General features: G+C 38.3%; 1 protein-coding gene across 6 annotated transcripts in view; it reads right to left on the bottom strand.

The window, feature by feature from the left end:
• PDE3A (phosphodiesterase 3A) overlaps window positions 1–27,387 on the bottom strand; it is a 315,351-nt gene that overhangs the window by 67,235 nt on the left and 220,729 nt on the right. The window lies entirely within an intron of this gene.

The following is a 27,387-nucleotide window of genomic DNA, read 5'->3' as shown; positions in this document are numbered from 1 at the left end:
TATTTTAGTAATATTTGAATGTGACAGTTGAGCCTGGTATATGGTAGTTATTTATTTTTTTTTTGAGATTTTATTTACTCACCTGAGAGAGAGAGAGAAAGAGAGCACACACAAGGTGGGAGGAGCTGAGGGAGAGGGAGAAGCAGACTCCCCGCTGAGCAGGGAGCCCAAATGTGGGGTTCGATCCCAGGACCCTGTGATCATGACCTGAGCCGAAGGAGATGCTTAACCTACTGAGCCATCCAGGTGCCCCTATGGTAGTTACTTAATGAATATTAGAGATAGGCCCAAAAAGCCTTTGGCTTTTGATCGGACTCCCATGTTATCCCTCTTCCCGGGGTTGGTAAGAATAGCAGTTTTAGTTCTGGCATTCTGTGGTTCATCTGCCATATTTTCCAAACTGCCAATCAGACTGAGAGTCATTACTGTCTATTTGCTGAAGACCGGAAAAGCACAAAAAACAGAGGACAGGATTGCTCCCCACCCTGCTGCTCAGGCCAGAGTGCCGGCAGGAAGGCACAACAGCAAGGGAGAGTATGGGTTGAGTCAAGGCCAAGAGGGTAGATGAAGGTTCAAGACAGCATACAGAAGACCATCAATGCTGGAACGTTGCCACAGTATGAGGCACAAGGAATCCACATAACTCCATAATGCGGTTAGCGATCAGAGTGCAAATTCTGGAACTGGGCTACTTATGTCTAAATCCTGACTCCTAACCACTTCCAACATTCGATGTTGACCACTTTCTAGCCGCATGATCTCTGGCAAGTCACTAAGATGCGGTGCTGTGATTTCTCCACCTATAAAATGAATACAGTGATAGCACCAGTTTCAGGTAATTCTAAGAATCTAATGGGGTAATACAGGTAAAGCACTCAATACTGTGCTGGCAACTCTAAGTGCTCAATACTGATAATGGTATAAATAATAATTTTAATTCTGGAGTTTTCCAATAAAAGTCTGTTAGAAGTTTGGCTATGTATTTGGAAGAAAAGTTTAGTCATTCTTTCACAACAGACTTAAAAATAAAGAGAGATGAAAACTTTAAACATATAAGATTATAAGCTTATTAAAAGAAAATAGCAGGGATTAAGTTATAATGTCAGAATGTTAAAAAATAATATGAATTCGTAAACTGCCAATGAAGTATATGACAGATCCGACTAAAGACATAGCTTCTATGTGAGAAAATATACCATAAGCGAAGGAAAAAAACAGTGAGAAAATATTTGCCGCACAGAGAAGACAAAACATATCCAAAAGAAGCGTTGCTAAAAAAAAAAATCAACGTAAGAAATTTGGATAAAAGGAGTGACTAGACAACCCAAACAAAATGTACATAATCAAATGTATAAAAAGCTACTTGTCTGTCCAATATTTAAAATGCAAATTAATATAATGAAAAATTTACTCATCAAAGTGGCAAAATAATAAAGGATTGATAGCACCAAGTGTTAGTAATAGTTTGGGTAAGTGAGCAGTGAGTCAAAGTAACCCAGTGTTTGTGGAAGGGCATTTTGCTGAGTCTGTCAATTTGTCACTTAAACATATATAGTCTATGACCCAGGAAAACAATGTTGACAGACATTTAAAGAAAAACTTGCAAATATGTAAAAATATGAGGACGAAGACATAAAGAGTAATAGCACCCTGACAACAGCCAGAGAATGCAGCCATAAATGCGCATTGATAGAGAAAATGATACAAAGAAAGTTGTAGTAGAACTATATTATAAAGTGGGATAAAGTTTTTTAAAAGATTTGGGCACATCTATAAATGATTACTTGAAAAAACACATACTGTTCACTAGTGGGGAAAAATGTGTCATCAAAACAGTGACTATGTATTATTTTTTATAATCAGAAAAATATAAAAATTATGAACATGCCCCCAATACCCAAAGATATATAGTCTTAGACCAACTATAAGTAATGAATAAACTTATGATATAGAACAGGCATGTCTTTTACCATGGAATAATGATAGGAACCATGTAATCACAGTGGCAGCTGACATTTGCTCAGCACAAGTCTACAAAGTACTTCATTGACTAACTTCATTTTTATTTGTAAAAGATAACCTGCCAGAATCCTAATCAGATAGCTGGAACAAGGAAACATCAGACTGCAAACAAATACTCTGGTTCTAGAGCTAATGCTAAGCCAGTACACCAAAATACATGATGAACTTTTTTATCTACGTTCCTAAATGTATCTGTAATTATTTAATGCTTTATGTATTCACTGTGCCATGCTCTTCTCTGTTTGGATGCCTAAATACCTATTATGGACCAACATAAAAATCCAAGTGCAATGTCAATAGTTTTAGGATACACAATCATGCATACTTCACCTATGTACCTACATTGTCAACTTCAAAAACGTTCATGAGAAATGCCACTAAACTAAGTTAACATTCCCTTTTGGAAACACGTATCTTCAAGTGCACCCCCAATTATGACACTTCTAAAAAACTCACTCAGCGTGACCTTCTGAAAGAGTAATATTTATTCCTATCCATGTTTTTTCTAATAAACTTAAAATAACAAGTCACTGTACTGTTTCCCTTAAAAAATGAAAATTTAAGTCAAACTGTTTTTAGGACGTAACATTTTCAGACTTTCTGACAGTGAAATCAACAGTTTATGTTCCAATAATTAACAATTAAAGAGTTTTTCTCTCAAAATGTTCTCATATACAAAATTCACAAACCTGAAGAAAAAGTAGAGCATGTCACTGATAATCTGAATTGTAATTTTTAATGAATTATTAGTGAGAGAACAAGTCTTTTTTATAATACTCTAATTTTATAACTTCTTAATAACATTTTCTTTAAGTACTAGATGCATTTCTGATATACCCAAAAAAACAAATATTAAAAAATTTTAAAGTAACTTTAAAATGCAAACAGAACTGAAAACTCATTCTCCTAGGCCATTGTTAGTGTTATGTAAGAATTTAGAAAAGAAGCACATTTTGTATTTTAATGCTATTTCTACCATAGCTTTGTTCAAAGCAAAGGTCCTCAAGCAAAAACAAAGCAATATTCATGCCAGTAAGAAGTAAATGATCCATACTGGAATTGGCTAAGAAACCAAAGTGGACATTTTTACTATTGTTTAACAAAGTATACTTAACATGGGAATGAACTCAGGTCTTTGCTACACTGGTTTTCTGATTCAAGAATAGAACTGTAAGAGAGTCAAAAGTTGTATCACACATAGAAGTTATCACCACTTTTTGGCTCAAATAACTAAAGGCTTCAATGAGGCATAAAATCTAAAACCAACAATCAGATTTGCTTGCCACAAAATTGCCAAGACTAACCACACATGACAGATGGGCCCCTACTTCAATAAGCAGCGGGCAAGTTATAAAGACATGGGAGAGTCCAAGGAGTAACTATTAAGGAATTTTAGGGGAGAAGAGCTTTGGTTGATGGTAGAGTTTTTTCATCATATGATACAAAATACAAAAAAGAGTGACTCACACAGAGGGTACTGCCAAACTCTATCCAACTTTAAAAAAAAATAGAACTAAATTTCTAGGTATATCAATAAATAGTCAGAAATATTCCATTTAACCAGTGATATCTTAGTGATAATAAATAGTAAAGGTTAAGTTTATATGAAACTACTTTGAAGGAAAGTCTTAAGCTAACAGCCTGAAATCATCTTTGAGTGTAGTAATGAACTAAAGTATGAAACCACAGTTGAGTCTTTTTATGATAGAGATAGAACAAATCTTTTCCTTTTTTTTTTTTTTTTTTTTTTTTAAGGGACCAAGCAATATAAGACATTCTACTTTGCAGGCTCTCCTTATAATAGAAATATTTATATTTAGCGTTTAAGAAGATGCAAGTATAATTCCCTGGACATTATTTAAATGACAACCAAATTTGGATTGCTACCTTTAAATAGAAAATCTGGAATTTAAGTCTGATAAACAGTCTAGGAAAGTATGGTTTCATATGTTAGACCAAAAATAACTGATTCTCTTGGTAAATCCCACTTTTCAAAGCACCCAGTTTTTAAAATATTTTCCCTTCTCCCTATTATTTCTGTCCAGTCTACTTTACCGTCTCCAGCATGTGAAGCATAGATATCTTGCTATATAATAAGATCTAGTTGCTTCCAAGTTACTTATTGTAAAACAAAGACCTGGAAAATCTGGAGTTTTACATAAGAAGTTAAAAAAACAATAACAAATACACTTATAAATACCACTAAACATAACTCCTAGAATAAACATGTATCAATCAATTTAATTATAGGAAATTTGTTTTCACTCTTACTACTGCTGTGTTAAAACTCTGAAATGACACTATTAGTATGATAAAAGGGAAAGCTTTGAATATGTGTAGCGGTTGGAAAGGATGTGCCCTTTGTGAAGGGCACTCAAGTTTCTAAATTACCCTAGGAGGCAAATTTTGAAAAATTCCAACAAATAAATTCGTGTAATCAAATTACTAACAGCACGTATGTAACATAAAATTATATATCTTTAAGAAGCATACCAGATTATTTACTGCAGCACTGTGTTTTGGCTTCTGTCAAAATATTATTCAGAAACGGGGGTTTCTAAAAGGAATAACCGTTAAACGGTTTTAGGAAATAACTACAGGAAGAAGGTGAATGAAAACAAAGAAGCCAACAAACACCATTTCATTTAAAGAACGAGAAGATGCCCAAGGGAACAATCAGAAAGGGGCTGGGAAAATTGAGGTCAACAACAATTTGCTGTTCAAAATGATCAGGGAGGCTATCCGGTGTAGAAAGCGGCGTGAAGGCAACGCATCTAATTCCTGATGAATTCTGTTGGAGGCAGCACCAACATAGTCAAGTTGCACCTTTTCTTCCCACATATTTTGAAGCAAAGATTAAACTGACAACTTAATCAAACAGATTACATACACCCCTGCTTAGAAGTGGAATATAGGTGATAACTATCAAGTCTTCTGACTCAGTGAATTAGTGAATCATCTGATGAGTCATTTGCTTTGGAGATTAATTTTTTCTAACTGGGAAAAAAAAAGAATTAGAAGCAGTGTAAAAGCCTCTCTTCATAATTCTACATGAAACCCAAAGATAGATTACAAATGCCAAAGAACCAGAATCAAGACAATTCCCTACATTCCCTCAACCTAGTTGAGAAGCTGTATGCCTTGAACCAGACTGCCATTTTGTTTAATATTTTAACTTAGGATGGTTTCCCAAACTAACCGCAGGTTTACTCTAGGCAATATTGTATCCATTGGGGGTACACAGGCTCCCCCCTTGCACAATCAGAGAACTGGGTTAGATCTTCCTAAGGTCCTGTCCAATTCTATAAATCAAAAGCATGTTGCATATACACATACAACACACATCAAAGAAGGAAGAAGGAAATGATTTTAAAACATTTCCTGGCATCAGTAAGCATTTTAAATTTTTTAAGACGATTTAAAAAGTATCATGTAGACAGAAAATTCTTTGTTTCACATTGCTACTCTTACCCAAGCTCTACCTTATAACTTATTTTTTTAAAAGATTTTATTTATTCATTTGACAGAGATAGCGAGAGAGGGAACACAAGCAAGGGGAGTGTGAGTGGAAGAAGCAGACTCCTTGCCAAGCAGCCCGATGAGGGGCTTGATTCCAGGACCCTGGGATCATGACCTGAGTGGAAGGCAGACGCTTAACGGCTGAGCCAACCAGGCGCCCCTCTACCTTACAACTTATGATTGAGTCACTGATGCTCTCTTCTTTCTACGTTAAAATGCCTAGCGTACACAGAGTGCTCAGGGGGAAGAGGCTATTCCCTGGAACTTCCACACCCTTCTTCTCCCAAGAGTTGAGCTGTACGTTTGCCAAATGTCAGTTTCTTTGGTCCCACATCTGTTCAGACCAGTTGTATTTTGTCACTGTAAAGTACCTATGCTAATAAAATATCCATAAGTCAGTGATAACACAGGTAAAAAACAGAAAAGTTGCTTTAAAAACAAAGTTGAACAGCTTTAAAGACTTCATAAATACATTTCATCAAAGTGAGGTCCTAATAACGATTTCTGTTACATTAAGTGGGGGGGGGGGTACAATTGTAAACATCCAAAAAGAAAATGATACCCTGTTTGAAAGACTTGAACTCAGAATGCTTTCAAGTCCCTAAGTCCCTTCCACCATGAAATAAATTGAAACTGGCCATTGTGTATAGTGAAGCACCGTGTGGCGCATGGAAGAAAGAGAACTTTCCACTCCAGTTGATACAGTGGACACGTGATCAAAGAGAAACATTCTTGGCTCTTCATCAAAAAGATCTGTGAAAGCCTGCATATTTCTGCGTAGTAAATTAAAATATATTACGAGAGGTACAGAACATATAGGTCAAAGTTGTATAACTCTCCGCTTTAAAACTTTTAAAATGAACAGACCAGCCACAGTCCTGATCCTGTTAAGAGAGCTCCACGCCATTTCAAACCCAACCCCTTTCACCTGAAAGCCCTCCAGTGAAATGAACTATTTGTAACAAATAGTTACATCACAGCTATTCATTACCATCCCTGAAACAAGGAGGAGAAAGTAAAATGTGGTTTGTGAATTAGCACATGGGGTACAAAAAGGAACAAGTGCCTTTTTACGTCATGTCTATAATATGGAAGTTTGTACATGTGAGACGTTGGAAAGTAACGTTATAAAGACCTCGGATAAAAGAGAGGAAGTTGTACTCATTCATCAATATCGAATTTTTATTTTATGAATTAGAACATGAGGCCTTCAAGAGCAGAGGATCTAGAGTCCGTCTGCCAGTATCCAAATTTCAGATCTGCTGATTTTTGCAAAAAATTCATGTATCGCCCTTGCTCACCTTCTCGTCTCTGAGCAGGGGATAATAATAATATCGACTGTATAGTATTGTTGATGATTAAATGAAATCATGCACAAAAAGACCTCAGCAGAGGTGGATGGCCCACAGGGCATGTTTGATAAATATTATATATCACCGCCATAATTACTGCACTGAAAAAATTGTGGTAATGGCTGCACACTGCACGTACGTTTGTCTTCAACATAAACTGGACCAGTCGTTTGTTCGTAAATGAAGGCAGCATGAGGACAGAATTTCTTCATCAATAAAACCAAAATCACCAAAACAAAAACCTGAATACTTTCACTTCTTATTCTAGGTAAATCTAAAGATCGTACTCCCTACTCCCATATACTCGTAAGAGTTCTGAGATTAATTTTAGGCTCTCACAAAGTAATTGTACAAAAGTCCTGGTTTTAGTTAATATGGTTGATTGCACTGGTATAATTTATAACACAGTATGTGAAAGGAATTCTAAAAGCAGGCATCTTAGCATTGTTGGAAGGGTTTTTTTTTTTCTTTCTTTCTTTCTATTTAGTCATCCTGGGAGGCACCCTGGGAGGCAAACATAGCATGGGAAGAACATTCTCAGGGTGAAGAGGGAGTTGGGATGAGAGAGGAGTAAACAGTGTGAGGGATGACACATAAAAGGGAAGAGTCACTGGGACTGGTCTTACCCAACTTTGGTCCTCAATGCTGGGAAAAGATGCCTGCCGGGTTTTTGGGGGTGGTCTCCTACATCTCTACAGCACCCTTTGCCACCCCGATGCTCCCCATCTTTCTCTGGGAGGCTGGCTGTGGTACCAGGGAGTAGCATCTTCGTCTCTAATGTACTAAATTCACTTCGAAGGTGAGCTGGATTGATAAATGGTCCTTGGTGTATTCCTGGTTCTGACCTCAGAGCCAGCAAAATTGCATATGTGTTTATACTTTCATAGGACCCATTTATAATTTTAGACTTGAAGTTGGTTGGGAAATTTTTTAAAAATGAAATCATGTGAAAATTTTGCAGTAACTCATTGTAGGCTGAACTTTGGCTAAATGCCATCCTAAGGAAGCAGATGTTTGCTTATTTTAATTTTCTGGCAGGGAATATGAGTTTACATTTGGATTTTCTCCTTAAGATAATATATACGTACAGTAGGAGGAAAACATATAGGGCCCTTCATCAAACTGCTTTCCAACATCTCTGTGGGCCGGCCTCATGTGAGAGGTGAGGCACAGCAAAATTCAGCAGTTATCAGAACGCTTAACTTCCTTCTCTTTTGATGTTCAAAGAGCATTTCATGTTACCAAACGGGATATAGTATGTGGCCTTGTGTCCTTACAGATTTCCCTATAATCTATCTGTAATTAAGCCAAAAATTGTTAAAGCAGTCCCTCTGTTTCCTAAGTATCTTCCAGACACTAGCAAATTCGCTCAACAGCCTCAAAAATTACAATTAACACACAATACTGTTTTTGTATTTAGGAAAGAAAGCATCCTTATTAAATCAATTACTCTGGTAAGCACCCATATTGCTAAGATAACCTTAGCTGCTTTGACTGCTGGGCTGGTTCTGTGTCTTCTAATTAGAAAAAGATGAGGTGGCTGGTGAAAGTACGAGGAATTCAGGTAAGGAGCTGCTCCTGTGACTGCTCGCGCGCATGAAGCCGGGAAGGCTTGCAGAGTATAAACTGCTGTATAAATAAAAAGCATTATTATTTCTGTTAATGGACAAAACTGGATTTTCTGACTGAGCGTGGGTTTAGGAATATAGAAAAATTAAGAATCTCTGAAATGAGTATGAACTCATAAAAGCTGATGAATTTTGATGGACCTTGATTTGTTAGATTTTGAGAATTGCTATTAAACTTGAACTTGAGGTTTCTGTTTGCTTAGCCTAAAAACAATTTCAGTGAACAACAGATGGCAGTATTCTGCTTTTTTAAAGAACCCTCATTGTCGAAGATCTTTTTGAATGAGTGCTGCTCCCTCATTAACCGGCAGAGCTTAGTTTCTTTTTTCACAGGAAAAAAAAAAACAAAAAAAAAAACCCCAAAAAACTAAAAAAAGAATGACTTCCATAAAATTATTGGTAGAAAGTAATTCAAAATCTTAAATTCTGTTATATCTCTCAGGACCATTGTTAAAAGTGAAACTATAATTACATCATTAATAATTCTTCTCAATTACAAGCATTTCAGTTTCGTCACCCTTTTCCCGTTTTCATAAGGTAAACATTGTAAAGATGACTCATTTTCAGATACAATTTAAATTTTTTCCCACATGTAATTTTCCACTGTGATGAAAATATCCATAAAACAAAACAAAACAAAATATGCATTCTAATGCCATAGTTTCGTGAGCCTTCACTGGCATTTGTTCTATCGGCCCTATGTTATCTCTCACCACACTCTCCTACCTCATGGGCACTTAGCTTATGCTACTGATTTTGCTCCTAACGCTGACTAACCGGAAGCTCTTTCCTCGGACTGCTACAGCAGCACCCAGCCTGCTCACCACATGAGTGGACCTCATAGGCTGAAGCACCAAAAACAAAAACAAACAAATGAAAAATGCTGGAAGCTGTAACTTCAGAAAAATCTTGCATCACTGACCAATTCTCACATGTATTCTTAGAATGTCTCTGTCATAAGCACTTGTGACAATTTTCAATTCAACCTTTGATGTGTGATCTTGATAAAGGTTTGTCTTCCTCTTTTAGGCTGAAAGTGTTACCAGGACAAAGGCAATGCTAGTGTTCATTCACCAGTTTAACCCTAGTTTAGTATCTGATCATTGTCAGGCACTCAATGATATTAAAAATGAGTGAAGTCATAAAGACCATATTCTAAATCTCCAGAGAAGTACACTTCCTCTCTCCTAGTTCTGTGCCTTGAAGAATATAAAAAAGACAGACAAATTACAGTGTCCAAGGTATTTCCTTAAAACAAATAACCAAATTTTCTAGAAGCCATCCTAAAGCATTTAGACTTCTAGCACAAATTCATGTTCTGATTTTACCTTAAATAAAGTATTGAGAATTGTTACACTGAAATATTGGAGTCATAAAAAAATTGTATTTAACAAACTGATTATGGAATAACTACTAGGCAGAAAACAGTGCAACTGCTGAGGAAAACAGTGCTGATAAAAGAAAGTGACTCTATGCCTTTTCCTATAATCTGGTATGTATATGGAAAGAGCAAGGAGAGGATTTGGGTATACAATGGGTATTTTTGGGAAAAGAGTTAAAAGGCCTGGAGGTAGAGAAAGAATGACCTTTTAGTGATAATGCTCAGATGAAGTAGAGAGTACTTCAGGTTGAAAAGGATATTTCTGTGTATAGCACAGTGATTATAGTTAATAATACTGTAATATATAGTTGAGAGTTGCCAAGAGAGTAGATCTTGAAAGTTTTCATCACGAGAAAAAAAAATCTGTAATGATGGGGATGGATGTTCACTAGACTTACTGTGGTGATAATTTTGTAATATACATAGATATTGAATCACTATGTCATACACCTGCAACTAATATAATGTTGTATGTCAATTACATTCAAATTTAAAAACAGAAGAAAAAGAAAAGGATGTGTCTGGAGAGGTTTGAGGGAATACATCATGACAGGAACATGAGCCAAATGCAAGAGCTTTGATTAACTACTAAGAGTAATGAGAAACCCCTGCAGGGCAGTGACATCATCAGTACGTGTGGAGGAAGGAGTCAGGCTGACTTTCAGGGTTATAGCTTGGACACATAGGTAGCTAAGAACCCTTCCCTAAATTAGCACTCATAGGAGAAGGAATGAGTTTTGATGTGGATGCTGAGATATCCATCTTTGAGTAAATAAGTGCTATTCACAGGATGATTCAAGTTGCACGTCAAGAGAGACATCTGAACTGAAAATACACATCCGGGTATCACTGACGCAGATATGGTCATTTCAATAACAGCCTACGTGGAAGTGTATAAAGAGAAACAAGATTGGACTGAAGGCAGGACTATAATCAATACCATTTTGCAAGGGTCAGGGAGAAGAGAAACTCACAAAGGAAAATGAGAAAGGACAACTGAAAATTAAGAGTGTAGGGTCAAACAGATCAAGGAAATGCTTTTGTCAAGAGGAGAAGAGTGGCCAGTAGTGACTGATGAGATTTGAGAGATTAATAAATTCTGAAAAATATCCATTAGTTTAGTATCTGGCAGGTCACTGGTAACACTAAAGAGAATAATTTTAGTGATACGCTGAGGCTGTAAGTCACACTGGAATAAGTTGAGCAAAGAAAAGAAGATAGGAAAATGGAGACAGTGTAGCCAACTCTTTACTGAAAACTAGCTGTAAAATGGAAGATCCAGATATGTCCGTATCCAAAGGGAAAACAGGCTCTAAAGAGTGGGCGAGCAAGTCAGCAAGCATAGATGTTGAAGGGGGAGATCCCACTAGTATGAGAGCTTTCAAATGCAGTAAAAACAGTGGGAATGATAAAGAGATCAAGGTCCAAAAGAAGGAAGTAGAGTGTGACTAACTTTTCACAATGGGGGTACCTTTCCCATGGTAACAGGAAGAAAAAACCCTAGATCTGCAGGTGAGAAGTTGGGAGTTCCTATACTTTGGCTTTAACTCTGAAGATTAGTCATGAGTCCCTTGTTGAGAAAGTGACGTAGGCAAAGTTAGGTTAGAAGTACAGAGGAGAGGGCACCTGGGTGGCTCATTCAGTTAAACGTCTGCTTTCAACTCAGGTCATGATCCCAGGGTCCTGGGATTGAGTCCCACAGCGGGCTCCTTGCTCAGCAGGGAGTCTGCTTCTCCCTCTGCTGCTGCTCTTCCTCTCTCTCTGTCAAATAGACGAATGAATGAATGAATGAATGAATGGGAAAGAAAAAGAAAAAAAGAAAGAAAAAGAAAAAAAAGAAAAGAAAAGAAAAGAAAAGAAAAGAAAAAAAGAAGTACAGAGGAGAATGAAGAACGTTTGAAAGAGGAGTAAGAAACAGCTGGCTAGATGCTCAGCCAGTACCGCTGGTCCAGCTGAGGTTAGAGTCTGCAGCTCCAATATGTTGTTTGTGTGCCTTCCAGTGATACTCAGCATGAAATTTTACACGAAAAGGCAACAAAGTGAAAACAGGAGGGGTCTGCCAGATAGGAAAGAGAGAAGACTGAACCACTGGACCCGAGATCCTGGGGAAGTGGAAGAGCAGGCAGAGAGCAGGAGAGAAACAGAGCAGTCAAGCTTGAAGAAGCACGGAGTCAGAATGCAGGGTCGGGTGTCTGTATGAGAAAAACAAATGCAGGATTCCATTAGTAGACCAGTCTCTCAGGCATGGAGGGTTTCTGCTTCTTATTAGCAGAAAATAAGGTTGAAAAGGAAATATGAAGCCAGGTTTCAGATGCCCATGAATGGAGGACAAAGTTTTCTAATTCTATCAGTTGGTAATTGAGTGATGAAAGATGTCCAAGAAGGCAAATGACATCATTGAACGGTGCACAGTGCTTGAGGAAGATGAAGGTGTGGAGAGAAGACGACAGATTCGACCATGGCTTCTACAACAAGAAATGTGCGAAACTAGGATTCTTGCAGCATGACTGACCAGGGAGGGAAGGGAAGAGTGAAAGTAACAATAAGGGACATCAACTGCAGGTGTAAAGTGATTCAATACTGAGACATGGGAAAAAAAAAAAAAAAAAAGATACACTGTATTTATTCCTGCAGTAGTCTTCTTTTACTTTGTCCACAATATTCTCAGTTCCTTCTCTTGAAAATCTCTTCAAGTGCTCTTGCTTTCACAAAATAAAATGTGGAGAGTTCACTTGTCAGTGTATAAAATCCACATTGGGTCTCAACAACTAAGAAAATGTTCTCTTTTTGATAGATCATGGTAGTAGCCCTCCACCGTGTAGACAGAGGGGGTGAATGGATACTCTTAATAGCCCCAAGTTGTTTTAATACAACATCCAATACTTCATAAATGTATTTTTAAAACTCAGTAAATTCCAGTTTCTACAACTAAACAAAGATACCATAAATTACGTAACAAGGTTTCCAAACATATAAATAGATCAAATTTCAAAACACTTTTACACCAAATTTTTTTTTTTGGAACTTAGAATGAATTTTTCTAGAGAAATAATAAACAGTGATGAAATTCCTAGGCCAGCTCACAAAAGTTTATACAACCACTTAATAACAGGTATGATAGCATTTTTTTGTTCTACATTGCAAATGCACCCTATTTCAATCACAGTGCAATCTTTTAAGACAAAACACATTTTATCAATGGTGTGAGTCAAAAAGAAAATATGGAGGCAACGGGAAACATCCATTTCTGTTATCATTTACTCAACAAATATTAACTGAACATCTACTGGTTACCTGTTTACACCCTAGGGCTATGGAGATGAGTGAGTTTGGCAGCTGCCCTCAAGAAGCCTGCAGCCTAGTGGAAGATACTCAGGGGACTAAAAGTAATCACAGGACTAAAGAGGAAGCTGGGGGAACCCTGTGATGAATCACCACTACCTCTGGTTATGAGGAGGGAAGTAAGTTATTTCTCAAAATGCAGGTCTCCAAACACCTACAATCTGGCCAACTTTGAAAATGGCTGCCCTGAATTGAGTCACCATTATCATCCATACCGCTCCTCAAAGTAGGATGAAAATAAAAACCAACTCTCCAGAGAAGAGAAGCATGAGAAGGGAGAGGGACTGGTTGCAAAGATACCCATCACTCAAATATAGAAATGTCTGGTTCTTGACATTTCCCTCAAAATCTTCAGCCCTTAGAATTCTCAAAGCTCCAACACCCAAGTCACAACATTGAAACCTGGATTTCAAGTCTTCCCAACGTGCCGTTACCCAGTAAAGAGTAGGGAACTTGAAGCTCCCTGGCCTCTCAGAACATGTGAGGGTCTGTCTGCTTCTTGCTAACTGGTTTTAAGGGTGAGGTAAGCTTACCTGTGAACAATTTTGCATGCAGAGAAGATGTGAGTAAAATATTAAAAGTTAGTAATATGTCGTTTCTTGATTTTCCAGAAGGCAACTCACAGCTCTACAAATTATAAAGGGAATGACTTTCAAAGTTGGAAACTAGGGCACAAAAGGTTAAGTAACTTGTCCAACATTACACAGATAGTAAGCAGCAGAGATGGAATTCCAACCCAGGCAGTCTGGACCTACACTATTAATCACAACACTAAACTGTCCGTCAGTATTTTAGGGTAACTGTTCCCATGTATGGTCACTTACCTTTGATGAGATAAAGTATCTCTGTCAATTTTCTACATACTGTTAGTTTTGTAAACTCTTCCTTCAATTAATCTTCATCAATTTAGGTTCTCCTTATCAAGGAGAACTTATTAACATCATCAGTATACTCTTGAGAATTCATATTATACTCCCTTCCTTTACATTGTTTTTGAAAATCAAATTAGCTCTTCACAGAACTAATTTTTAGGGAAGACCCCACTACTACTGTTTCTCCATCAAGAAAAATGCCTTTTTTTCCCTCCTTATTTCCCATCCTTAAGCCAGATCTCATATAATATTTGCTCCTGGAAGGAAAAACTGGTGGTTCTTGTAGAGACTTCTGTTGCTAATAGGAAAGCATCTGTCTTCGTTTTCCTTTTAGGTGGTAATAAAAATAAAATTTTATAATGCATCTGTCTACAAGTCTGGTTTAATTACTTCAGTTTAAGAAACTGGTTTCAGTTATAATCTTATTATATTCATAATGTTATGAGACACTCAGATAATAAATATGATTATCTTCGGGTCAATAGACCCCAGTAACTCACCAAGATATTTAATAGGCAGATGTGGAGCAGGATTCTAAAGGTTCTGTATGAAAAGCATTTCAAAATGATACCCTACCCCTCATGTTTAGCAATAATATGTTGCTGAGTGAAGAGGAAATCAGGCAAGAAAAGAAGTCATTTGGTCATAATGATGAGTCAGTCACCATTTATGTCATAGTTTTGTTTTCTTCCTTGTGGACATAATTGTTAGGTCTGTCAATGCTCCCATATGCTGTTAGAATAGCAATAATAGGATATTGAAGGAATACAAATGGCCAACAATGTGTTGAGCTTCAGCACAGATTCCTTAAGACAAAGGTTGTAGATAGCAGCAAAGAAGACAAAGTGACTTCAGAAATTATCTTCTAAGATTATAATCTTATAAGATTAATAAAAGTGCTGATTAAAAAGGGTTGTTTCCCCACAGCCCCCTAGGGATCAAGAGGAAGGATCTAAGGAAAAGCTGGTAGTGAATTCCTCTCCAGTTATCATTTCAATCTATTTTAGTTATATTTCATCTTAAAATAAGAAGATATGAATGGGGGCACCTGGGTAGCTCAGCAGGTGAAGCGTCTGCCTTTGGCTCAGGTCCTGATCTCAGGGTCCTGGGATTGAGCCCCGCAATGGGCTCCCTGCTCAGCGGGGAGCCGGTTTCTCCCTCTCCCTCTGCCCTTCCCCTGCTTGTGCTCTCCCTCGCTCTCTCCCTCTCTCTCAAATAAATAAAATCTTTTTTAAAAAAGAAGATATGAATGGAAGTATAATACAAAAACCTAATTAAAATATCCCATAGGAAAAAAAAATAAGCAAAGCATGATTAAAACAGACACAGGACAGAAGCCATGAATGTTTTCACACATGCTGATTCCAACAGCAACCTAAAGACTGAAATTAATATAGAGTGAGGTCTAACTACAAATAGCCTCAAATTGTCTTTCCTCCTAGCTTCAATATTTCTGGCAAAGAATTTAAACTTACTGTCATGTCTCTATCATTAGCCACCCACCCTCTACATTGGCCCAATTAAGGTGCCCATCCAGCAGGTCCTGGAGGTGTTGATCAGTTAACAGACTTGATTGCCGGCCTAGGGACAACTGTAGAGTTTTAGTATCAAAACAAATACGTCCAGAGACATGCCCCAGTTCTTAACTCTCTGCAAACTATACACAGTGGATGTTGTGATTGACTCTCTACACGAAGCAGGGTTGATTCCACCCCTAAGGCCAGGAATTTGGTCAAGGATGGGTGGGTCTTAGTCACTGTGATTCAATGAGACATGAGGGGCACTTTGCTTAGCGCTTCTAGGAAAAAATTCTTCACCCTCCAGAAGGAAGCAATGTTGCTGCCAGCAGCCAACGATGGATCACAAGTGGAATCAGCTTTAGGATGAAGCTAATAGTGTAGACAGTAGCAAAGTAGAAAGAATAAAAAACCTCTGTCGTTACCATGTTATGAAGGCATGAATTCACTAACCCTGAAGCCTTTTTTCTTCTGGCCTTATTATAAGAGATAACATAATGAACATTTCAAATTATGTGTTACCATTAATGTGAATAAAATTTTCTTTTTCTTATGGTGGAAATAACTAAAACAGCATAAAACTTTACCAAATGTATATGGAAATAGTAAATAAATAGGTGGTAATGAAAATAAAATTTTATGTTATCTGTCTACAAATCTGAGTTATTTTTTTAAGTTTTTATTTAAATTCCAGTTAACATACAGTGTAATATTAGTTTCAGGTGTACAATATAGTGATTCAGCACTTCCATACAAAACCCAGTGCATCACAAGTGCCCTCCTTAATCCCCATCACCTATTTCATCCATCCCCGCCCCCCACACCTCCTTTCTGGTAACCAGCAGTTTGTTCTAGAGTTAAGAGTCTGTTGGGGCGCCTGGGTAGCGCAGTCCTTAAGCGTCTGCCTTCGGCTCAGGGAGTGATCCTGGCATTCCGGGATCGAGCCCCACATCGAGCCCCACATGGAGCCCCACATTAGGCTCCTCTGCTGGGAGCCTGCTTCTTTCTCTCCCACTCCCCTGCTGTGTTCCCTCTCTCGCTGGCTGTCTCTCTGTCACATAAATAAATAAAATCTTTAAAAAAAAAAAAAAAGTCTGCTTCTTGGTTTGTCTCTCTGTACCTCTCTCTCTTTTTTCCCCTTTACTTGTTTTGTTTCTTAAATTCTACATATGAGTGCAATCATATGGTATTTGTCTTTCTCTGACTTATATCACTTAGCATAATACTCTCTAGCTCCATCCACATCATTGCAAATGACAAGATTTCATTCTTTTTTATGGCTGCAAAATACTCCAGTGTGTGTGTGTGTGTGTGTGTGTGTGTGTGTATATAGATAGATAGATAGATAGATAGATAGATATAGATAGATAGATAGATATCTCCTTCACTGAAATTTCTAATTTAGCTTTCCATATATATAAATATATATATATTTATATATATATATCTATATATAAAAGATGTGGTGTATATATATATATATATACCATTCATCAGTTGATGGACACTTGGGCTGTTTCCATAATTTGACTATTGTAGATAATGCTGCTATAAACATCGAGTGCATAAACATGGTTATAGCATAAACATGTTATAGCAGCATTATCTACAAAGTTAATTACTTTAAAGAACTGGTTTCAGTTACTATGTTCAGAATATTATGAGGCAATAAAAATATGATTATCACAGGTTCAGCAAACCCTGGTGGCCCGTTGGGAGCTGCGAGAGCAGAGCAATGACTAGTTTCACTCTAGCTAAGTGACTCACTTCTAACACCAGCACCCAGCACACTATCCATATGGGTGTCTTATCTGCAAATTGCTACATTTGCAATTCATGGCCCTTCAACATGACTTGTAACAATCAAAATGCCATTCGTAAAATCTTCCTGTGCAAATGTACTCTACTATCATGTGTGGATTTTGTGAGCTTCTTGAAGATAAGAATCATTTTATATTTATTTTCTACTCCCACAGCAACTTTAACCATACTCAGCAAGAAAGGTGCCTAATTACTTTAAATGAATTACCTTACTCCAGTTCTTCTGGGCAGAAAATATACAAAATTTATCTGATCCTTCACTGAAATATAGGGAGAATTTTATAATTCTTAATTTCCTCCCTATTGTTTCAGTGAAATTTTTTTTTTTCTTTCCAATGCCAGCCCCCACCTAATTATAATCTCATTCTTCTAACATGGAGAGCGTATTTCTCCTTTCGTGTTTTTCTTATTCACTCTCTTTTGTCTTCCCCCCTCTCAACCTAAGATCATTGTTAGCAACAAAATTGTTCTTTGACCCCATCTAAGGTGCTATTTATTCTAATTCTAATCTATTAAACCTGTGGAAAGAGAGCTCTGCTCTCTCAACACCATTTTTATTTTTTTTTTAAGATTTTATTTATTTGAGAGAGAGTGAGAGATCATGAGCATGGGAAGGGCTAGTGGGAGAGTGAGAAGCAGACTCCCCACTGAGCAGGGAGCCCAACATTGGGCTTGATCCCGGGACCCTGAGATCATGACCTGAGCTGAAGGCAGACGCTTAATCAACTGAGCCACCCAGGCACCTCATTTAAAGAGATTTTTAATATTGTTTTAAAATATATTTAAAGATATTTTTATTTTTTAAAGATATTTTTTTTCTTTTTTGTAAAGATATATATGCTTCTATTCATGGCAATCTGATTTATGACTTTGACAAAATAAAATCCTCGATCAAGTGCTTTCAATTTATTAACAAAAATATCTAATGACAACTTTCCCGGTTTTGTCTTTCTTCGCCCAGCTCCACAGCTCTTTCTCCTGTCCTGGCTTTCCCCAGTCCCTCTAGAAGGAGCTCTATGCCTGCTTTGCTGGGTCTTCTTCCCTCCTGAACTACTGACCCTTGGTACTGATTTTTCTTATTCTATCCATGCCCTTCCCTGCCAGCTTTCACCCTGTTACAGTGAGTACCTGCTAATTCGGAGCTCCAACACTGACCATTTCCCTGTACTTGGGCCCCGGACAGCTTCACGCACATGGCTAGTCCAGACCCCACCTTCTCCAAGAGGATACTTCACCTCCATCTTCTGGACTCTTCTTTCCCTCCTTTATTTTCTACCTTGGCTAACAACGAAATCAGTCACCCAAACCAGACACCTTGACTCTTTCTTAAGTGATTTTTTACTTTCTTATCTCCCACATCAAACTGACCACTGCATCTGAACATTTCTACGGAGGAGTCTCTCAACTACTACTTCCTCTAGAATCCCTTAATCCCTGCCTTAAATCCATCTCATTATTTCACATGAGGATGGCTGCAGGTTTTTTCTTCCAGTTTTCTCCCACCATAAACTTGGTTTTTTCCCAATACAGAGATACTAATATGTTGCTCTGTTATTTTCTTTGATGGTTTCCCAAAGTCATAGAACAAGATTCAACTTCTTGGCATGGCTTTAGGCATCTTAAAACTTTTAGCCCTTAACTCCTTTTAGCCCAATGACATTTCCATATATCCCACTCATGTGTCTCCTCCTCAGCTGTCCTAGATGATCTCCTCAATACGCTAGCACAACCCCATGCCCTTCTTATGGTGTTACATCTGCCTACCACTTCATTTCTCTGATATATTGGTATTAACGATCAAGATCCAACTTTAAAACACAAAACACTTGAGCCTCATTCCCAAACTGACACCAAATTAATCACTAGCCTCAAAGCTTCCCTAGTATTCTGTCCCAACGTCTACTACCATAGTGCGCAACTGCTAACTGTCTGCGAATATACTCCTTGCCAGATTGTGGATTTGAGGACAAGACTGATTTTTATTCATTTTTATAATCTTAGCACTCAGCATATTGTAAGAACTCCCAAAACCGAATTATTACATGAATTCTGCCTTTTAACACAATCTTTTATTCTTACAAACATTTCTCAAAAGTTTGTAGACTCTCCATCATACTATTTAATCCAAAAAGTGTGCCTTCGCCTGGTCCTTAGAGTCAAACAACATCCCCTTCAAGTTCTCACAACCTCCTACTGAGTGTCATGTTGCTGAAGGCAACTGTCTGTAATAAACACACCCAACTGACTGGCAACCACAGAGTCACAGGAGCCAGGAACAAAAAGGAAGCGTTGAAGAAAGGAGAGGCAGCGTGTTCAAATTGCCTTTGGATGCTCTCGCTCATTTTCCTCAGTCCTTGACTATGTGACCCACTGCTTATATTCAGGGCTCCTTTTTATGATTAGTGCTCCAGCATATGCATACTGGACAGCAAGTGGCTTTCTTTGTAGTAACGACACATTTACATGATTGGAAAATACGAGAACACAGAAGGGAAAAATAAGAATAAAAAGATTTTGAAGCATTGCTTAAAGAGTAGTTTGATACTATCACCTGTATAGGACTACATACAACGTTTAAATTTCTTTATTTAATGCAGGCTGATCATCTGTCCCTCCAAAGAGATCATTCTGGAGATATACAGTCAATCCATCTGCTTTCTCAAAACTAATACCAATTTTTGAGAGCCTGCCACTGTAATCAACACATATCATCCCATATGCTCTTTAAAGATGCTATTCCTTCTTCCTTCAGATTTAGGAATTTTTTTTTAAAAAGCCTCTTCAATCAAATCTTTAAATAGTTAAAATTTACCACCTTTCCACAATCTAACTTACCTAAGATTGTCAATGATTGCCTTTCTGCTTGGGAGACATACTGATATCTGTGCTGAGACTTTGGACATAAACTGTAAATACTATATGGAAAATTATGTTTGTCATGAAGAATTTATTGTGGTAAATACTTTTTTGCTGACAAGTTATAATAGGGAATATTAGAAAGGAGCAGCTGGGAAGGAAGAGCTCGCTTCACTGCAACTCAAATATCCCTAACTGGCCAACTAGTTTTCAGAAGAAGCTGGTAGAAAAAGCCCTGACATTGAAGAGGACACAATTAAGCTGACGGCAAGATGACAGTAACCATTAAAAAATTATTTGTTTCTTTACTCTGACAGTAGGCTTCATAAGCAAACTTCTTTTTTTTTTTTATAATGATTTTTTATTATATTATGTTAGTCACCATACAGTACATCCCCGGTTTTCGATGTAAGGCTCGATGACTCATTAGTTGTGTATAACACCCAGTGCACCATGCAATACGTGCCCTCCTTACTACCCATCACCGACCTAGGCAAACTTCTGATACCTCTGCCTTCTCAGCCTATATAAACCCCTTTTTGGAAACACTCTAGTCCCACCCTTGCTAGAACGCCTCTTACTCTTCTTTAATCCCATATACTTCCCCTAATCTCCACACCCCCTGTTAACTACCAATTTCTCTATCAAACTTTTTGAAAGAACTGTTAGTATTCACAGTCTTCATTTTCTTACTTTTCATTCAGATCCCAATCCACTGAGCTGGGCTTCTAGAACAAAGACTGTAATTGCTCTTGCTATCCCAGTGGGGTTTTTATTCCCCACAGTGGGTTTTAATTGCCAAATTCAAAGGATACTTTTCAGGCCCTGCATTATTGGACTTCTTCACAGAAGTTTATAGTATTGGTGACATGCATTTACTGAAAACCTCATTTCCTTCAACTCCCATGATATCATGCCCTTCTAGCTCTTTTCCTAGCTCTCTGAACAATCTTCTTCTGTCTCTCCCAGATTTTTTCCCCCTCACTCCCATCCCTCAACATTTTGGGGGTTGTTTTTTAAGACTGATTTACTTATTTTAGAGAGGAGGGAGGGACAGAGAGAGGGAAATTCTCAAGCAGACTTCCCACTGAGCAGTGAGCGGGAGGTGGGGCTCAATCCCAGGACCTGGAGGTCATGACCTGAGCCAAAATCAAGAGTCAGACACCTAACGGCCTGAGCCACCCAGGCGCCCCAAATCCCTCAACATTTTAAAAGCCATTTCCATAGGTTTCACCTCTTAGCCTACTGCTCTTCTCATTCTACAGACGCTCTCTAAATTTTATCACACTCTCATGAGACCCATATTATCAGCTAACAAGCCCTAAACCATCTCTTGCTCCAAACCTCTCTGCTCAGAGCCTCCCTTATTAGCGGACTCCAGAGAGACGTGCATCATGGCTCCTCAGAGCAGAGCACCCACTCACCTTACTGACTTTCCCAATTGCTTATCTGACTCTAGAACCTTGGTCACTGCCTCAATCCCCACCAATTATTCACCCTTATCTAGAAAGCCTTAACTCCCCTTCCTCACTTGCATTTCATTAATCTCTGACGGAGTCCTGCCATTTTTACCAGATATATAGCTTGCTACTCTATTTCCCTCTTAAAAAGAGTATTCACTGTGTTTTAGTGCTCCAAAAAACACTTAATTACCTATGTTTTCCACATGTTATTTTTTAATCATACATTGGTGAATGTAGTTACTTCCTCAATATTCCCCGTCCTCCATTTCTCACCACCACCTTCGTTTGGTTTATTCTTACTATTCCTTGACTACTTTATTCTTCCAAAAACTTTCTCTGACTCCTACTCTACATCAAGCTGGGGTAGATACCCATCATCTGTACTCCTTTAACACGCTAATTCTATAGCAATCATTGCCCTGAAATTGGAATGCTTTGTTTGCATAACTGTCTACAACACTAGCCTTTATCTTCCTTAACTCTTTTATCTCCAGTGCTTACTCCAGCATGTGTAACCCATGAGGTGCATACAAACTGCTTACCAAGTTAAGAGATGCATTTATCTACTCACTGACTTCATTGCCCAGGTAGACTCTCTTGGTCCATAAGCAAAATACAGAACAGCCACCATGTTAAAATCTATTTGGCAATGATATTTCTCAAGAAAAGGGAGGACACCAGCATTCGGGTTTATTTATCAGCCTCTCATGAGGTAAGTTAAAATTCACAAGTTCTTTGAAATCTGGATTCTCTGGGCAAACTTAGTAATTTAGTAGAAAAATAACACCTCTACCAGCCCCTCAAGCTACACTCATGGGACTCAGCCCAGCACAGCCTGTCCTCATCCCTGCCTCTGATCCCCAACAAGGCACAGATCTTGGCCATTTGCCTCAGGCATAGGAAGGTTCTACCTGTGTGTCAGAATGAAGCTGTTCCTGTGGCTACTCCCTTGTAACATGGAATTGTGTTTTGGATTATGGCATGAGCAAGGAGATACCAGGCCCTAAAAATTGTATACTAACTGCCTCGGGTTGAGAAATGGTGTTATTAAAGTAAGATTAGATGGTGGTTTGACTCTAAGATAGCTTGACAATTGGCCATGCAGTGCTTTATTATGACACTACATTCAAAACAGTGACATCTATGCATGGTTTTATATTGTCTTTGAACTACAGCACTGCCCAATATATGCAATATACCATATTACGGCCCAATTGAAAACTTATCTCATGATAAAGGGAGATAAGTTAACAGAACATTGTGTTTCTATAGCTGAGAAATAAATGAATCATAGGCTTGCCATTTCGAGACTTTGTGGGGACAAATGCAATACCGCAAAAATGACTATCAGCTGGACTGATATTCAGGAACATAGTGTTTTAATTCTGGTAATGCTCAGGCAAACTCTAGCATGTTCGATGGGTGATAATGAATAATGGGCATTGTAGTATCAACAATGGCAATACTTATGCCTGGTACAAGTGCTCTGCACTTTCAGAGTGGACGCGGAGCTAGGACATGCAAAGTAGGACACTGTTATTAACACTCCAGCCTTCCTAAGGTTTATTCTTGGGGAAACATGAACACAGTGTGTCATAAATCTACCCGTGTCTGTGCGCTCTTGAGATTTAGGCGTGAGTATACTCTGTGAAATATGTATTTGTGAATACATTTCTAATCTTGATTCTCTCTGCAAAACACCTTGGTGCTGCCTGGGGTGAGGGCTGGTGACACATATTTATATCCCCTCTCTTTTTAATTCCCATCGTCCTGTCCATTTTGCTTGTGTTTCTTGATACCATCTTTCTCCTAAGAGGTATTCTTTGATGTTAGTTTTATGTTCCTTGCTCCTGACCTCATGCCACCGCTCAGATCTGGATCTGCTCAGGAATACAAGACACTGATCATGCCACCACATAAGGCCCTGTCCCAGGAGATGAGAAGGGGAAAAGGAATCAGAGAAACCTGAAAGGTGTTGCGTGAAACCTCCAAAATCTTCACCATCATCTCCTAAATCTCTCTAGACTCTAAAGAAGAACCAGAAAGTAAAATTAAATGAGATGAACACACTCCCCACAATTCCACTCTTACTGTTCATATTTGGAAATTATTTCATGGCTGAGCATGGATATGCATTTGGAGCATGAAACGGTCACAGTGACTGTCCTGGTTTCATTGGCAGTGTAACAGGACACACACAAAATGGCTCTAGGTTTGGCCATCACTCGAGCCAGTAGGCTTGACACCCACACATCACATGTTGCCACTGACAATAGGGCAAAAGATTTTGACCAAATTCAGATGATCAGTCCTATTGTAAGTACTCTATTAATCACTGCCAGTAATGGGTGTGAGACTGAAACTAGGGAATATAAATAGCTATTCTCAAGCCTTTCTGGTCCCTCACCTCCGATTCCCTTGGTTTACTAGATGCTTTTCATTTCAGTACAACACACAGACCTACTACCATCCAAACAGTCTATCGCTTCATTAACTTCTGGTAAGAAGGAGGAAGTGACCAGAGTAACACAGCTCAATCTTAAAATATCAAATCATTTTGGTATTTATGGTAACAAGTAATGTGAGTTTTCGCAACAATGACAAAGACTTTCTCTGTATAAGTAATTTTCAAAGTAGCTGAGGAAATCAATTCATCCAATTACCTGTCCCAGAAATAGGCATATCATTTAACAAATGTACTCAATAATCCAGTGAATTAGAATTTTGAGAAATTCCAGGCATTACAATTCTGTAAAACATGAACATTTCTGGCAGTGGGAAGGACTGAGTGTGAAGGGGACAGGTCAGCCTGGCTCAAGAGTGTGGCCTGGAGTCCATTTCTGAAAGCGGCCCTTGGCATTTCAAAGCTCCTTTCTTTCTTCTGTGCATGGACCCGCAGACCTTTCGTTTTTTTCCTTATCCCTCCCAATGGTGTGTGGATGACAGGCAGCATGGGGCAAGATGGTGACGGCCAAGCTGTCTGTGCATATGCACAGCTCTGCTACACACAAGTTGTTTTTCAGTCCTGGGATAAATTCACAGACCCTGTGTTTTTCTCTCGAGCTCATTGTTGCCATTTTAAGCCCTTCAGGTGCTACTGAGTGTGTTTCCAAGGCTGTCAGGATCCACAAAAGACCTTCCGCAGAGAAGATTTTTGAATGATCGCATTATAGTCCTAATTGAAGCTGAGTAGTTCATGGCCCTCTGAAGCTGACAGTGAAAAATCTGCCATTCTCTGCGCATGTGCCCCTTATCAGAGCCACTTAAGGTAACAACGTCCTACAAAAGGCTCTCTGGATCTCTCAAGGTACAGAGCCCTCATTACTCCTACAGTTGGGGAAAGCTTTGGACCACTTCTGGGAATGCAAATGAATGAAACCCCATGTGACAGCTGTAATAAAAGGCTCCTGTCTTTTTGCAAAACATTCAAATGCCATCTGGCAATTTCGTTGACGTCAGCAGGCACAGAAAAACAACTGCCCCCACTGCCTTTTTCATCATTCCCTTCCACCCCCGACTTTGCTCTCCCCTCCTCCCCGGCAAAAAGCTCCAACTTTTAGTAGTGGAGAAGGACAGGAGCAAAGTCACCATTTTAAAAAGATGTGCTCTATTTCTTGTCTGCTCCGTTTTAAGAACCCGCTTTATTATCAGAACAGCAGTGGTATTTGGCCCCAGCTTTCTGAATTCCAGCTAGAGGATCATTTCAGTAAAAAGAAATTTTGAAGTCTTTTCTATTTGTGTTTTAGGACTTGAATACACTTATTCCGAGACTAGAGGTGTTAAGGAAAAGTATGAATCTGACTTCTGATTCCACACATGCTCTCTGATCACAGTAAATAAACGCCCAGTGTCACACTGAGAACACCTCTGCAGCCCGAGGCTGAGTGCATTGGCTTGAGAGCTTACACGTCTGCGTACGTCTTTTAATAGTTCACTAGATGCTTAGATGGACAGGTTTTTCTTTCAATGTTAGAAATCATATGATAGAGTTACCAAGCTATTCTGTCTTAGCTATAACTCCATGGAAAACATAGTTTTCTAAATTATTGAACAAAAAGTCAGCTAAATGTTTGTACCTCGTCAAAGAAACACAATTATAGAAGAAACACCCATCCAACACAAATCCCTTCCAGAAGTCCTAATTAAAACGAAACAAAACAAACAAAAACCAACTAATATTTACACGTAGTATAAAAGAAGATAGACATTTTAAATTATTGTTGCCTATTATGGCTTTTTTGTTTACAGGGGAGAAGTTGGATACTCACAATACCTAGTCTGTTCCCGGAAATGGGCAAGCCCTATTAACCATAAAGAGTAAACTGGTTTCATTAAAAGCCAATTAATCAGCTCCTTTTCAGGCTCCAAACACATTACTTTCAAGGTAAAAGCATACGCATTTGACTCAGATAATTTTATCCATATCACTGATACATACTACTTACCTAGGCAGACCTTTACCAAATGTAAAAGATTTTGGAAAAACAATTTCATATATTAAGGATAAATCTATTAGGTAAGATTAAGCAATCTTGGTATCGCTTAGATATATTGATATCAACCTAATACTTCACCTTTCCTAAAAATTTCACTTGTCCGTTTTTTTTTTTAATTTAAACATCTAATATTGAAAAGAAATTTAACATCATTTTTCCAATTATAATTTCTCATGAAAATACATTCATCCCATAAGTTAGGTGAGTGATTGTGAAGGACAGATAGGACAATGAGTGTTCTAGGCTGACTTCTTTTCAATAGCTCCCTCTTATGTATTAAGCTTTTTACTGTTTTTTTGTTTATGTTCAATCAGCCAACATAGTTTTTGATGTAGTGTTCAATGATTCACTAGTTGCGTATAACACCCAGTTTCTACTCACTTGAGGAATAGGATACAGTCCCATTAGTAGAAAGAGCAAAGTTAGTAAGAGATGCATGGTGGCTGGGGTTAAGGGAGAAGAAATAATGGGAGGGATGTAGATTTTGAAAAGAACAAACCACAGATATTTTATAAAAAGAAAAAGAATGGCAAGAGTCAAAAAGGGAGCGTGGTATATCCAAACTGAGGCCTTGTATGACTGAGCTCTTCTCTCCCCATCAGTTTCAACCTGACTCTTGCCATTCTTTTTCTTTTTATAAAATATCTGTGGTTTGTTCTTCTCAACAGGCTGTCATGTGCCTCTGGATTATGTTGTTTGCTCTACACAGAAGACCTATCTCCCTGTCAAGTCTTCCTGCTTATCTTTCAAGCTTTTAGCTCAGCAAGTCCGGTCCTCCAGAAGGCGTTGGCTGACCCATGTCTGCTGTGCTTTGCAAATGCCCTGTGCACACATCCTCATTTTATTTTCCACATTTGATGGTACATGCCCATTTGCCCACGAAATTGTCAACCTCAGTATGGTAGGAGGAGTCTTATTCACTTTGGTGTCCTCAGTGCCTAGCGTGGTAGTAAGTGTTCAGTGGGTGGCTGTGGAAGGAGTAAAAGAAAGGAAAGAGGGTAAAACAAGTACAACCAAGAAAAAAAATTCAAAAGATAACTTTTTTATAGCTGTAGAAAAACACCTAGGATGTACTGAACATTTATTATATGCCTAGTAACGTGCTAGGTATTTTCACA

Source organism: Ursus arctos, unplaced genomic scaffold (assembly GCF_023065955.2).
Source record: "Ursus arctos isolate Adak ecotype North America unplaced genomic scaffold, UrsArc2.0 scaffold_26, whole genome shotgun sequence".
NCBI classification, from domain to species: domain Eukaryota; kingdom Metazoa; phylum Chordata; class Mammalia; order Carnivora; family Ursidae; genus Ursus; species Ursus arctos.
Note: the sequence above shows the minus strand (reverse complement) of the source record. Positions and strands in the feature narration are given on the sequence as shown.